Raw genomic sequence first — 6,000 nt, forward strand, 5'->3', positions numbered from 1 at the left:
GATATTACACACGATGATGGAGCTCCTTATTAATAAGGTTTATAATGAAATTCAGGGGGCAATATCATTAGTAATTATAGTCACATGTATCGTACCACTGTACAATATAATTAGAGGAGCAAAGGTGAGAAAATCTGTTAATTAACTGAAATCAAATGTCCTCATATTACAAAATATATAAAACAAAAAAAACCATGATTCTGAGGGAAGTATTTATTTGTATACTCAAATGAGCTTTTGTAATATGAAGGTTCCAGTCTGCATTCTAAATTTAGATTGCAGGCAATATTACCTTGATAATTCTACCACTGAAAGAAAGCAGGAGAAAGTACTATAGCAACTTGTCGTAATTGCCTTCGCACAAATGTGGTATATAAATATAATTTGATATGGTTTAACTAAACATGTTGCTGCAAAAATTGCATCCAACGATGTAATCTACTCCTGGAATGACAGCATATTAACTGCAGGCGTTTCATCTGTCGCTTAAACAAACTAAAGACATCCCTCCACTATCAGCTGATTTTAATCTGCACAGTTTGGACATTAAATGATCCCACATATCTCATAAACATAAAGCCACTGCACTCATTTTATTTATCACCGCTCTGATCAGAACGCTGCTCTGTCTGCTTATCATTAGCAGCTGTGTTCCGTAATGGTCTGACTAATTTTTTCAGTGAAGCCATAAAGAGCGTTCATTTCCATAACACAGTTTTTCTGTGTGGCTTGGCCATTAACGGGGTCTGGCGAGCTTGAAACTCACTGTACCATTTCACACACTTCCTCGTCCTCACGGTTAACTTTCAGAACAGCACCCTCCTGGATCAAAGCCACACAAAGCAGGGTCGAGCTCAGGAATAACAAGAGGGCCGACTGAAACCGTAATGGCCACATAACGGCCCCTTACCGAGCGGTGTCAAACGAGAGGCATCACCGGTGATTTGCATGTGTCATGTTTAACCAACACTATTCTGTCTGTGCACCTTGTATGCATTATGGATGAGCCACAAGCTGAACAACAAGCTCTGCCTTTGTTCTGCCGGATGCTCCAGTTACATCATAGGAAAAGCCCCATGGTCCTGTGACTGTGTGACAGCGCCGACGGGTGAGCTGTTGATCAGACCTGTTGCTTCTTCACTTTGTTATACTACCATGTTTAAAGTATGTATGAGTACATGTAGACACATGCACACACTTCCAGATATACGTGCAATCATACCTACAGGAAGCCAAACTGATCATAGTGCTAACAACTTGAACAACTTTTTAATGCACCTTTTTGTCAAGATGAGATTTACTAACATTAAGTTAAAATTAAGATAGATGTTTTATTGGGAATATAAATAATACTATATAATTGATACAGTTTAAATATCAGTCTGTGCCTCCTTTCGTTTATTATTGCTAAGTAAACAAATCCTGTGCATAAGACAAACATCCAAAAAGCATTTATATATTTAGAAGAGTGGCTGTTTTCTATCAGATAATGCAGATGTTTGCAGAGTTATAAACTATATGAAAATGTTAATATGGATTTTAGAATCAAAACGTTTTAATGTGATCTATGTCATTAAAGTATGGAAGATGAAGCGTGACACCTGCTACATGTAAAAATACCATTGTGTAATTAAATGTGCTGCCTGCAGGGGAGCTCTGCCGCCCTCCTTGCACAATACTATAAGTTTTACATGGCAGAGTATGGATGTATCGACACATACAAAGTTTAACCAATATTTGTTTTATCATTTTGGATAATATAATAACAATCAGTATCAGTAATCATCCCACATGCAAGCATACATTGACTATATATTTGTATTTTTAATTTCTTCCATGTTTTATTATATTCCCTGGCACTTTTCTCCACTCGTCCTCTCTCCCTGTAAAGTCCCTCTACTGTAGCAGGGGTAATTGCACACACTTTCTCTTTTACATCATGTACTCAAATAAAAAAAGAGAAACTCATTTTCTCCTAATGATTTCTATGAACTACTGCAACATCACCAAAGTGATAATGAAAATCTCACCGCACTTTCTTTAATTTCGTCCACACAGAGGAAATGTTTTGGGTCTCTATTCAAGAGGTGCCCCCCGGTGTTTCATGAAATTCCAAAGCCTAACTGTAACACAGTTAGATATGTGGTAATAGAAGCCAATAGAACTGAATAACTGCATCTGAGCAATTTCCATGATCAATATCTTAAGGTACAAATAATAATATGATCTTTTTACAATATGTTACTTTATTTAGCTGAAAATAAACTGCCACATTAATCCTATCTTAAATAACTGGCAGCTCAAGGAAGAAGTTTCTATATGAAATATCCATAATTCTTGACCAGCAGTGGTTCCCATCGCTTTCAGATCAGGGATCAGATTACACAAAGATCTGTCCAGGTTGAGAACCAGCATCAACAACACCAGATGACAGTTATTTTTCCTCCCACTATTTTACTCTATCACATTTTTTGCAGTATTTTACTGAAGATGAGTTTCACCGAATATGTTTGAGTGACAGGTGTCTAGCCTGTATTACAGTGAGCGTATAGCACATAAGACAAACACTTTTTCCGATTCCCATAGAAACCATTACACAGCAGAAGTCCCCACTGCAGATGTTGACCTCAACCAATTCCCCTGACAATTAAAGATCACTCAGCATGGCTGTGTAACTTCTCCCACCCCCCTTACAAGCAGCTGATAGCATCTCGCTGTGAAGAGAAGCAAGTAGAGTGGAGCATAATGTGTGTCTACAAGAGGGTTCCCCAGCGCTTATGTTTGATAGCGAGGCCTAGCGACTAACGGAGCAGGCCCGTGTTGCACGGCAGAGCTCTGCAGATGAGCGGCAAGTCTAAAGCTCTTTGTGCCTCCAGGATCCCCCCCCCCCCCCCCCCCCCGACTCATTCTTATTCAGACATGATCAGAGGGGAGGCAGGCAACTGAGATTAGCTGCAGATCAAAAGAGCTGCCTCGCGCCAGCACTCATGTTTTGTAGATTTAGGCGGCCCCAGCACACAGGCGTTGTACAGTGGCGGCGGAGCGTCATACTGTTTTCTGGCCTCTGAGGTGCTCAGGGGGGTAGATGGAAAGAGAGTTTTCAGACAGGAGGCCAGACTGCTGCTGGAAATCATCCAAAATGATATAATAAAGACGATAGAAGAGAAAGAAAAGGAAAAATAAAAGCAAAATGACCGTGCCTTTACTGGAAGGCATTACAGCGGGACAAAGATACTTTTGCTTTCCATGCCATCGCAATCGAAACTGCCTCCATATGTGAAATAGGTCTCGTTGAGTTATAATTCTTTAAAAAATGAAATGCTCTTTCTACAGCAAAAGAGCTTCTTCAGTAACTCAAGAGCATATGGATCAGTGGTGTCCACCACATAACCATGGAAACTAACGGCTACCCTAACTACTGCTTTGCTCTCTGTTAGCAGCTATTACAGAAAATAACAAACAAATGACTATCTCCACTGAAGATACACACGCGTTCCCAAACCTCCCTACTGTTCATGGTGCATAAAGAAACAGCCACAATGAAGTGCATGGCGCAGGGTGAAGGTGAAGTGACAGGATGAGGTGAATTTCAAAGGCAGAGAGCAAACTGCGTAAGAGCGCTCGCCTCCCGACAGAGAACAAAAACAACGCGTTTCCTCAACTCCGCTGACCATCAAAGCCGTGGAATTCAGGGGCAGAAAGCTGGTAAGTGCTGGACTGAGCGGTTCCTGTAAACTGGGTCAAAGTTCCCCAGGTTTGGCCTCTTTGGGTTACGGACAGTAACTCTCATCATGGTGTTATATAACGGTGTCTCATCTAAGAGATGTCTCTCTTTTCTTTTTTTAATCCATTAATCTTTCTCTATTTCTGCTTGTTACAGTTTTGTTTGTTATTTGATGATAAAGAATGCAATTAAACGCGATAACGTGTTAATTGTATTTGAATTAGACATAAATATATTTTATCTGAAATAAAATCATACGGTAACATTTTATGGAAATAATTAATCAAATTCAGGAATAATACCACTTCTCCTCTCTTATCCAACAACTACATTTAAATAAAGTGTCAGGGGGAAATATCCAACCGAGTCATTCACTGCTAATTAGAGACTATTGCCCGACAGTAGAAATATTTGATTATAATAATTGTGAGGCCCTCTTTGTGATATGACAAAAGTTTCTCACTTGTTTTTAAAGTTTTGCACAGTTTGTCAGTGAAATGTGCGGTGTGCCTCACTGAAGTGTGTATTTGCCGCTAAGGTAGCTACCTTGAGGGAATGAGTCATTTCTAAACCAAACAGCATGTTAAGGCTATGCTCTTTACTCTCACTGATAATTCCAGATTGGGCAATGAGACGTTCTGAGCAATTACCCTTGAAAGTACCAGTAACCTAAACTGACTGTGAAGAATTAGAAGCAGAGAAACAACACAATAAACTCCACCGAGGTGACTTAAACCATTTGTCTCTCCTCCGAGACATTAAATGTAGACTTAAAAAAAAAAGTGTTAGGATCCTCAATCCTCTATTCCCTAAGAGCTCAGCAGAGGTGACTGTCGGCAGCAGGGACCTGATTCCTCCTTCAGCTGTGTTCCACTGTCTCTGGTGTCTTTTTACTTTGTCAAGAGCAGGAAAAAGTCAAAGTAAACACCAATTAAATGTAGTTTTTAGCCTCGCGGAATAACTGTTTCTGTATTTGGTGACATGACAAAGGCATCATTCACTAAATCCAGCCAGGGTATAATGAAACAATTAGTCGACTGCACTTCAAAATAAATTTCAGCTGAATTCAAACTGAGCAGCTCAAATATCAAAATTATGGCTTAATCTGTTAAACATGTCATGACCCACTGTGCAGAGTGCGTTTAGAAAATCCTGACGGAGACAGGTTTTCCACTGACAGAGTGAGATTCATAGGAGGGGGGGGGGGAAGGAAGGGAATAAAGGTGTAGAGAGAAAAACTCACCCGTGCCGTTTCTCCGCTTCCCCAGGAAGTTACACCCTGCAGCACCAGCTGAGGCCCGCTTCAATCAAACAGGTCTAAAATTAAAAAAAACTATAAAGAAATGAAAACAAAAGAGACAGTTGAACGAAAAAAGAAACAAAACTGCCTGAAATAAATGTCCTACATGTGATAAAGCCAGACCAGCTGGCTTTGAATAGAAACCCACGAAATGGGTTTGTGTGTTTTCCCCCCGATCTCCGTCTGAACTGAAACCAGGTTTAGTTCTTTCCAATACCCCCCCATCGGCACCCCCACCCCCACCGCTCTGTCCCAGCTGAATCCACCTGTCCCCATCACTCCTGAGTAAATTTAGCCTTCCGAGGGATCGGTGACAACCCCCCCTCCCCCCCCCCCCCCCCCCCCCCAAACACACACACACACACACACACACACACACACACACCCCAGACCTTTGTCAGCAATGGCATACATGCCCTGGATTAGTGCCCCCCCAAGAATGCCGCCATCTTCACAGTGGCAAAAAAAGACCACCCCCTCCCCTCCTTTTTCCCCCTTCACACACCACAACTTGAAACTGTGTAGGCGACATTCTTCTCATTAGTCGAGCGACAGTTAATATCCAACCTTAACACAAACTTCAAATGTGTTTCTTTAACCTTTCTATAGGCATTTCAAAAAAATACGCACAGCTTTATAAAAGAGCCAGATCTCAGACTTTGTGTTATCGACATTCCAAGATTAAAAATCTCATTCAAACATTATTATTTCTCTAATGCGGTGACCTAGGGTAAAACATATTAAATAAAGTTTGCTGTAACAAACAATGTTATCTGTTTCATAACCCGCATCAGCTTAATATATGTGAATCATAAGTAAATTATCCACTGGAAGAGATTAACATGGCATTGATAGCATCTTGTCAAATGTCAAAATACCAGGTGCAGTGGTATACACCTATAATTTGGTAATTATAAGCTCATTTAAATGAGTATAACTATGACTCAAATCCACCCACAGTCTTGTTTTTTATCCA

The 6,000-nt window shown here is 40.5% G+C and overlaps 1 protein-coding gene across 6 annotated transcripts in view; it reads right to left on the reverse strand.

Annotated features, from left to right (window-relative positions):
• mef2cb (myocyte enhancer factor 2cb) overlaps nt 1-5,202 on the reverse strand; it is a 71,865-nt gene extending 66,663 nt beyond the window's left edge. For 5 of the 6 annotated variants that reach the window (XM_062382152.1, XM_062382151.1, XM_062382150.1 and 2 more), the window contains exon 1: nt 4,968-5,202. The gene's annotated coding sequence lies outside the window, so the exon portion shown is untranslated. The remainder of the gene's footprint in view (nt 1-4,967) is intronic. The other variant, XM_062382146.1, reaches the window with a different exon arrangement.
• Between the last annotated feature and the right edge of the window lie 798 nt (nt 5,203-6,000).

This window comes from Platichthys flesus, chromosome 3 (assembly GCF_949316205.1).
Source record: "Platichthys flesus chromosome 3, fPlaFle2.1, whole genome shotgun sequence".
Lineage (NCBI taxonomy): Eukaryota > Metazoa > Chordata > Actinopteri > Pleuronectiformes > Pleuronectidae > Platichthys > Platichthys flesus.